Raw genomic sequence first — 9,808 nt, forward strand, 5'->3', positions numbered from 1 at the left:
CTATACATTTCTCTGCAAAATGTTCTGAACAACCACAGCGTGATGGAATGATTTACAGAGAGAGTAGAGTGGAAAGCAGGAATCCGTAACACAGCAGTCAGAACAGCAGGAGGTTCCCGTTCCTTTATTTGAGTGTACAGCCCACCAAATCATCTTCATTTTACAGTTTGTTTCTCGGTGTGCAGAACTTGGAATCCATTGGGAATTTAGTCTAACAGGATTATTTTAAAAAAACATAGGTGGCAGGGACCTATAGAATATTAAAATAATACATTGGTGGCCAGGGGATTAAAAAAAAAAAATTACTCATCACAAGCAGATGGCATAAAGGATATCAGACTAAGACAAAAGCAGTTTACATTGTAGAGAGAGAGAGAGAGAGAGAGAGAGAGAGAGATTAACCTATGGACTCTCATATTAACAAAAAATTTAACTGAAGATTAGGGATGCACCGAATCCACTATTTTGTATTTGGTCGAACCCCCAAATCCTTTACAAAAGATTTGGCCGAATACTGAACTGAATGGGAACCCTAATTTGCATATGCAAATCAGGTAGGGGGAGGGGAAATAGAGCTGCGCTCTGCTAACGTTTTTTTTACTCCTCTGTTTTGTGACGAAAAGTCACATCATTTTGAGGATTCGGTTCTGCTGAAAAAGGCTTGAATCCTGGCCGAATACCGAATCCTAGATTCAGTGCATCCTTACTGAAGATAAATGCAAATTCCCAGTTATATTTTAGTGGAATCTAAACCCTAGTCGTGAAACGTGCCATATGTTTTGTTCTATTCATTTTGTATTTTATTACCCATTACAGCAGTGGCTTCCAAACTGAGGGGCTTGTAGCAGAGGGTACAATAGATATGGGATGAAAACATATTTGTCCTAGATATTACTAGATTATTGTATATGGTTATAGGACAGATACACTAATATTTTCTATACGGTATATGAACTTGTTTACAGATAAGCTAAGTGAGCAAAGTCCAAAGGGTGAACTGAAAAAAATCCAACAGCCACTGCAGAGAATCAAACCTATTTATTTCAGTAGGTTCAAATAGTAATTACATTGTTGTTTTGTGGTCCCACCTATGGAGCAGATTTGCTAAAGAGCGAAGTGGCTAATGCTAGCGACTTTTCGTCAGCGTTGCCACCCGCAGGGACATTGCCAATTCACTAACAGCAAATTAGACGTCACTAGCAGTCATTCGCACTCTATCGTCAGGCTAATTTTTGCTCTGGCGACTGGACGTTACTCTGCAAATTCACAAAAATGCGGATTTTACTGAACGTTAGTTCTTTCGCCAGAGTTGCCTTCGCCACCTTAGACCAGGCAAAGTAATATAAAGCAGCTAGATCATTCTCAATCTTCTGTCACTTACATCATATCCTGTGAGCCAAAAATGCATTAAAGTTCCAAAAACGCTGGCGACTTTTCCTTTTTTTTAAGCGGGATTGACTGCAAAAGTCCCAACTTAATTTTTTGAGTAAGCGGTTTTCATAACATATGGAACATTAATTTTACAGTGGGCTCATGTGTAGGGCATAATATTAACTCTCTTGTCTTTATTAAGGTTCCCTGGACATTTGTAATATAAACTGGTAACTTAACTATTTGCAGCAACATTTATAATAAAGACGTCCATGCAACTTTAAATTTCCTGTCCTATGCAAATTGGCCTAAGCGCAGGATCACTAGCGAAGTTTCACTAGGCACAAATGAATGCTAGCGCATCTTCGCTATAGTCTTAGCGCATTTGCGCCTGCCGAAGTGGGTGCGAAACGGACGCTGGCGAAATTTCGCTGCTTAGTAAATCTGCTCCTATATATTATACATAATACATTTCCCTGATTTTTACATTTTCCTGAATTTTACACCATTTTTTTCTGGTCCCCTGAAAAACATAAAATGGGGGTTCTATTGTACATCCTTCCTCCTCATTAACTTTGAGGGTGTGGCCGGGTAGAGAGAGCGGCACGAGTTGGTGGGGCCCATGAGGATATGGGCCAATTGGGTTCTCTCTTGGTGTCCTGCTGATCTCTACTATCTATAGTACCTTTGCTACTGAGCAGTACTGTTACTCCTGATTCCATAACAAGAAAGGACAGGGTCCCTTTGCAGCCTGCACCCTCAACTGCTCCTTAACTTACACATCTGAATGATGAGCAGGGTTGCCAGGTGTAATTTTCAAAACAAGCCAAAATCAGCTACACAACCAAGACAAAAGCTAGCCAAGAGGCACTTCAAAAGTAGCCCAAAAATAGCACAATATGTGAAAAAAGTCTAAAAAAATACACTAATATTTATAGGAAGATAAGCCTTTTTCAAATTTTTCCATGAAGAAAAATGGGACAGAGGGGAGGCCCAGGAGATATAGGGGTCCCATAAGGCCCTAATACATATACAGTTTCATAATATTGGCAAAACAGTTCAACCTTTTTTGGTGGCCAGCAGATTTTTGCCCCAAAATTGTCTGAAATCGAATAAAATCACCAGAAAATGAGAGAATGCTTAAGAGTGACCGGAGACTGGGGTACAGGCCCCAAAATCTGGTATCTCCCATTGCATGCTGGGCATTATAGTCTTACATTGAACTTGGAAAATTGTTAAACACAAACTACATTACCCAACATGCATTGGGAGACGCAGGAATTATAGTCTTACATTGAACTTGGAAAATTGTTAAACACAAACTACCTTGAGGTGGGCAATATCGGGCTGATCCGATCGTGGGCCCTAGGGCCCAATGATCGGATCCTAATGAATGGGAACGGGCGGTCGTATCGCGAGACCGCATCAACGAACAGATGCGGCCGCGATCTGACGGGATTTTTAGTCCCATCCGATCAAGATCTGGCCGACTTTCGGCCAGATCTCGATCGGGGAAGCCCGTCGGGGGGGCCCATACACGGGCCAATAAGCTGCCGACTCGGTCTGTCGGCAGCTTTTATCGGCCCGTGTATGCCCACCTTATAAGGAGAAAAAAAACTTTAATTATAAAAACCCCTACCCTACATAGACCCCCATTTCTGCTCTCCCTCAACCTAACTGTTACCTTCGATAAATGCCCCTAACTCTTTACTTACCTCTCTTTGCAGATTCAGCACAGTGGAGCTCACCTGAGCCATCTTCTTTGGGAAATAAGTGCCGTATAGGCCCATGTGCAGTTTGAGCAGTCTTCCGTTTTTTCCGCATGTGCCGAAATTGATGGAAATTGCCGAAGCGCCAGAAGAAGATGAGCTCCGCTGCACTGAATCTGCAAAGAGAGGTAAGTAAAGAGTTAAGGGCATTTACCGAAGGTAACAGATAGGCTGGGGGCAGCGGGGAGGGGGGTCTATGGGGGTATGGGATTTTATAATTAAGGGTTTGGTTCTCCTTTAAGGTAGGGAGATCTAAATTACGGAAAGATCTGTTATCCGGAAAACCCCAGGTCCTGAGCATTCTGGATAAAAGGTCCCATACCTGTATTAAAATATTTCAGAATATTTCTGTCTTACTGAAAAATTCATGACGTTTGTTTTCTATCTGATGTAAGGAATTTTACAGCAATGATATTTTTTTATGTGTAAATTCCACCTGTGCATTTCCAATAGAAGTGTAGAGTCCAGGCGGATAAACACTGTTGCATCCTCTAAATGCTAAGCATCCCTTTTATCTGTTTCCTAATGTGACAAGTATAAAGCCTTTTCAGTCTGGAATTAAGTGGAAGCAGGACAAATATCTGGCTTGTTTGTAGACCGTAGATACTGATACCTCTCCTCATTCCAATGTCACTTTACAGAGAGCAAAGGGATTACTTGGCTGTTGCCTCCCCGAGCTCATTGTCTGAAAGGAGAATGAATGGAGTAATTTAAGCCAAGGCCAGATAACAAACAACTTTGTGTGCACTTCCATTTGTTGCTGCCGTTTCCCATGAAGATGCCAAACACTTCTAATGGGTTAAGGGCTTTTTATGATGTATTCATCAAACTGACGGCAGGAAATCAAAATGACTGTTGGCGGGTGGCAAAGAAGTGGAAGGTTTTTCTAGGGCTGTTAGCAGGATAATATATTTTTAAGGGTTTCATAGACCTAGGGGCCCATTTACTAAGTGTCGAAGTGAATTAGAAGTGAATTTTCAAATTCAAAAACGTCAAATTTCTAAGTAATTTTTGGGTACTTCGACCATCGAATAAGCCAAAATTCGATTTGAATTGAAAAAACTGCGAATATTCGACCATTCGAAAATCGAAGTACTGTCTCTTTAAAAAACTTAGACTTTGACATTTCATCCACCTTAAACCTGCCGAGTTGCTATTTTAGCCTATGGGGACCTCCTAGAACCTATAGTCAGTATTTGGCTAAGTTTTTAGAGGTTTTTTTTTTGAAAAAACAGCTAAATTCAAAAAAAAGCTTTGACTATCAAATTTTTTCAATTGGATGGTCGAATTTTGACGTTTTTCCACTTCGAAATTCGACCCTTAGTAAATGTGCCCCCTAATGTATGAGCTCCACTAATTGGCTTCATTTCAAAAATGCCACGTTTCAAGATATAATCATATATTTATTGTACTTAGAATTAGATAAAACTGTAATATTATTAGGGGTTTGATTGACAGCTGATGTCTGACAGCATGTACTATGTATGGATTATATTATTATTATTACAGATTCGCTGCACAGGTAAGGGACCAGATTTCCAGAATTCTCAGGGGTACATATCCCATACCTGTACGACATGTAACACAATTGTGCCTTTCAGACTCAAGAATGACACTGGATTTTTCACTTGGGGTAGGTCTATTTATCAACATATCCATTTAAGTGGTTTTAGAAATTGTTGAAACCAGGAATAAACTCTATGGGGGAAATGTGACAAAAAGAGAAAAAATTTGCGAATAATAATTTGTATTTTGCTTTCATTGCATTGGGAATCTTAATTGCACATTGCGAACCTTTGAGACCTGCTTGAAGTTGGCGTAAACTTTTGGAGCAAACCTAGTAACTTTTTCATTAAAAAGTTTTATTACATACGTTGCACAGTATCGTGAACTGTGGAGTGAGGTGCAAAGTGTTTGCAAATGCAAAATTATTAACTTTGCGGACAGTTATTCACATTCCCCCCATATTTGTCTAAAATTACCAATGCTGTGTAATTTATTAAAAGATCCAAATATAAAATGAATGAGCCATAAAAATTACGAATACCTCAAAAAACCTATATACAACATATTGGGCCAGATCCAATTATTGAAAAAAATTATCTTTTGCTTTATCACATGAAGAGGCAACGGACATATATGGGAAAATCTGGAATTTAATTAGAAGTTATGTTATTACATCTGGTGCCAATACGGGCTACAACACTGGGTGGGGGGGGCAACACACTATAAGGGGCAGATTTATCAAGGGTTGAAGTGAATTCGAGGGAATTTTCGAAGTAAAAAAATTCAAAGTAATTTTTTGGATACTTCAACCATCGAATAGGATAGTACGACTTCGACTTCGAATTCGATTCAAAGTAAAATACTTTGAATATTCGACCATTCAATAATCGAAGTACTGTCTCTTTAAAAAAAACTTCAATACTTCGCTAAATTAAATCTGCTGAAGTGCTATGTTAGCCTATAGGGACCTTCTAGAGCATTTTTCTAAGTTTTTGGAAGTCGAAGTAAAAACGTTCGAATGCTGAAATCGTTCGATTCGAAGGATTTAATCGTTCTATCGAACGATTTTAATTCGACCGCAGGATATCCAAATTCGCTGAAAAAAACTTCAACTTCGATATTCGAAGTCAAAGTATTTAAATTCGATGGTCAAATTTCAAAGTATTTTTGACTTCGAAATTCGACCCTTGATAAATCTGCCCCTAAATATATTGTCAGATCAGGTTGGTTGAATTGGATCTTATAACATCTTACTTTCTTTTCCAGCACCTGGACAAGAAAGCTGCTTATAACATCTGACAGGTAACCAGAAATGTTTTTTTATCTGAGTTACCATGTGTATATGTGTTTGTAATTTGCATGAGAAAAACCAATAATCTTTTAATTAAAAATAATACTGATTTTTTTTAAATAAATATTGCCATAATATAACACTGTTACTTCACACTGGGTTTAGTTCACGTGAGCAATCTTATTATCACTCTTATCTAGGATCAATCTAAAGAACCTGTGATAGAAAATCTGAAACCTCAGGTAAAGTAACATTTTTTTTAACACAAATATTATTAATATATAACATTTTTAACACAGTTACTTTGCCTTGGGTTTAGTTAACATAAGCAATAATATTTTCTCTCTCTTATCTAGAATCAGAAATTAGACATTGTCCAGGATAATACATCAGAAGAAAGCTATAGCAGCTCCAGTAGTGAGGATTTGTTTCCATAGATTGAGGTTTGAACAAAACATTGTACTTCACTGGATTAGTGGGAAACAGAGGGAAATATCACAAACGCTTTACTCACTTTGCAGTTTTGACAAATTTTTCAACATAATAATAATGATCTATTAATCCACATGTATAAGAAAAGTACAAAACACATGTAAAGCCAAACTAATATTAATAAGGCACTTTTCAAGATTTTTTCAGATTTTTCATCCAAAAACTCAGATTTCTTATGCTTTTTTGCCTGAAAATTTTAAAGTATTGCACGAAACCCAGTGCACATCAAAAAATCATTGGGACTTTTCCCATTGACTTATATTCTGAAATTCCGAAAAAAATCGTAATTTTTTAAAAGTCCGATTTTATAAAAAAAAAGATCACTAATTTTTTGGGATTTTTGCATTTGGGGTTTAGTAAATAACCCCCCAAGTATTTGACTCAATTAGCCAGAAATGAGAACATTTTTCTCATAGTTTATCACATGCAACTATGGCATAAAAATATAAATACATCATATTGGGCCAGATCCAATTAACTGAAAAAAAAGATTTTTTTTTATCACATGAAAACTCAACAGAAGTCTATGAGAAAATCTGGAATTTAATTGGAAGAAATTCTTTTCTTGATTTGCATCTGCACCATTATTGGCTAAACCACCAGGGGGGCAACACGCCACTCACTATACAAACTATCATGTGTGTATATATATAGATAGATAGATAGATAGATAGATAGATAGATAGAGAGAGATAGATAGAGAGAGAGATAGATAGAGAGAGAGATAGATAGAGATAGATAGATAGAGATATATATATATTTCGAGAAGGTTGATTGAGGAGTACAATGGATCTCATAATGCTTTTTATTTTCTTAACCAGTGACAGAAAAAGAAGCCTGCTGATAACATCTGCCAGGTAAGCAGAAAATAAAATAGCATTGCTTTCATCAATAAATAGTGCATCACATGGCATTCCAAAAAAAAAATTTTTTTCCCTGTGTTTAATGATCAGTTAATGTGATACTGTCTGTCTCTCTCTCTTTTAACCAGCAGAGATTAAGCAAACCATCTAAGAACATAATACAAGTAAGCAGAAATATTTTGGGTACCAGAAATAATAATTATTTTCCCTGCATTCTTTTATTTTCTTCTGTGTAAGATATATATGAATGCTGTTTCAGTTAACTACTAATGTGTTGTATATAATAGCAACAACACATTTAATTCACTCTATACTTGATATTGCCCCATTAACTAGGTCTCAGCTCAGCCCAATGTGCAGTTTTACCCAGAGATAGTTAATCTGCCTTAAAATAAGTATTTAGATATTGTGAAAATACAAACTTCTTTCAGATAGTGTCAAGATCAGATTATAACTCCAGTGCTGCAAGCCGGCGTCAAAAACGGGCACCGACGTAAAAAAAAACGGGCGCTGGCGTCAAAAACGGGTGCCGCCGTTTCACTAATTTTTCGACATTTCGCGCGAAATTCCCGAATTTTTCGGCAAAGCGAAACGGCGCAAATTCGCCCATCACTACTCCTTCTGTCTCTCAATCAGGAAAATAAAGTGGAACCTAAAGAGAACATACATGAGGTAAGCAGAAAAGACACATTCGGGGAAAAAAGAATCCTTTAAGGATTATCTAAAATATTTGTTTCACTTTCTCTACTATCTTTAGAGTAAATGTTTCTCTAAAAATTACAAATATGTCTGACTATTATTTATACTAGGATTATGCAAACTGTATTCATTCCTATTGTCTATTGAATTTAATCTAAATGAATGCTTTTCTCTTCTAGGCTCCCACTGAACTTGCATTCGGGAAGCTGTACCGAGTAAGAAATATTGGATTAATGTGCAACTCTGATCTGACTCTGTATCGTCCCACCTATAATTCCCTATTAAAACATTTTTTCCCAGTGCATTATGTTTTATTATTACAGAGAAAAAGCAAATGTTTTTTTCAAAATTTAAACTATTTGGATAAAATGGAGTCTATTGGAGACAGCCTTTGCATAATTCGGGAGCTTTCTGAAAAATGGGTTCCCAGATAATCTATCCATAACCTGTAATAGTTTAAGCCTATAAAAATGTATCATGTGACCTATATTTACTATTCTCTATAACAATATTATTGACTAATCCCTTAATTCTATAAAAGCTGAACCAGCAAAATGATTTTACACCAAATTGTAAAGGAAAATGATATAACCCAACTCATTGCCTGCTCAAACATTGTAATGATAGATTATGATTTTTGTTTATGAATTAAAATCAGGTATGGAATTGCAGAAATAAACATGCAGCTGTTATTTTGTTGTATAATTGTTGGGTTTTGTTATTGTACTTTTATGGCGAGGGCATATTTTCTATGATCTACGGCACAGCATCTGGCCCTTATTTCATTAGCACTGATTCTGTTATTTGGAAATAGGAAGAAGAAGAAGAAGAAGAAGCCATTCACACTGAGATCTCTTGCCTGCAAAAAGTTTCTGGCCAAAGAAACTTCCCTGCCTTCTATGGAGCTTACTATCAGTATCCCTTTAAGTAATATTCTCAAGCACAGAGGGAATATGCCCACACTAGTGCACTACAACTATAGAGATATTTCCTTTAGTGAGTGTCCCTGTGAAAGAATATTTCTGTTCCTGATAAAATAGTGTTTGGCTGAATTGTCATAGCATTTATTGTGTTGTCCTTACCGAATAAAGTCATAATACATTCTTGTCATGTAATTTCAGTTGATTTTGGCATTGCCACATTTAGAATCTACAGTGAGAGTAGAGCAGGAAGCAAACCCTGGATGGCACCTGAAGCCTTTGCCTGCATTGCCTACAGCAAAAGATAAAGGTATAATGAAGAAAAAATGTTTTTATGTGTAACATGAGAAGATGCAATCATTATACATGAAGCTTTTTTTTAAAAAAAAACACAAATCCATGTCATATGTAACTCATTTTTATACCAGTAGGATAATCAAGAATACATCATTTTTATAGTTGAAGCCCAAACTGGAAATGTATCATTACAAATTAGAATTGTTCTAATGTAATGTGTTACTTAGTTAACATACTAAACAGACCCTCATACACGATAATATTTATTCATGAACCTTCTATTTACATTGAAAAACCTATTTAGCCATTTTGGCTCAAAAAATATTTTCATTAGTCACTTTTTCTTTTAGCATGTTGTGGGACAAAGAAAAATTAGATATGACTTCTTGTTTTAGAAACACAAACAATCAGATAAACTTTAGATGTAGCACTATACTTCTCATTCTTTGCTTTTATGCCCTTTAGTTAATTGCATACAATGCTCCTTCTCTAACTGTTACTGTCCCATCGTGCACAGTATAAATGACATCCATTGGTCACTGTAATTTATTACTTAAATCTGCCTTGTGTACCCAGAGACAGGTGGATGTCTTTCTTGTA

The 9,808-nt window shown here is 36.6% G+C and overlaps 2 long non-coding RNA genes across 2 annotated transcripts; both read left to right on the plus strand.

The window, feature by feature from the left end:
• Positions 1 to 3,011: 3,011 nt before the first annotated feature.
• On the plus strand, positions 3,012 to 6,375 carry LOC108716601. The gene is made up of 4 exons (XR_005961133.1): positions 3,012 to 3,268; positions 4,650 to 4,773; positions 5,913 to 5,948; positions 6,138 to 6,375. It is a non-coding gene; the product is annotated as an uncharacterized LOC108716601 (long non-coding RNA).
• An 889-nt stretch (positions 6,376 to 7,264) lies between these two features.
• Positions 7,265 to 8,696, plus strand: LOC121393521. Its single transcript, XR_005961134.1, has 2 exons — positions 7,265 to 7,964; positions 8,171 to 8,696. It is a non-coding gene; the product is annotated as an uncharacterized LOC121393521 (long non-coding RNA).
• Positions 8,697 to 9,808: the final 1,112 nt, after the last annotated feature.

Source organism: Xenopus laevis, chromosome 5L (genome assembly GCF_017654675.1).
Source record: "Xenopus laevis strain J_2021 chromosome 5L, Xenopus_laevis_v10.1, whole genome shotgun sequence".
Taxonomy (NCBI): Eukaryota; Metazoa; Chordata; class Amphibia; order Anura; family Pipidae; genus Xenopus; species Xenopus laevis.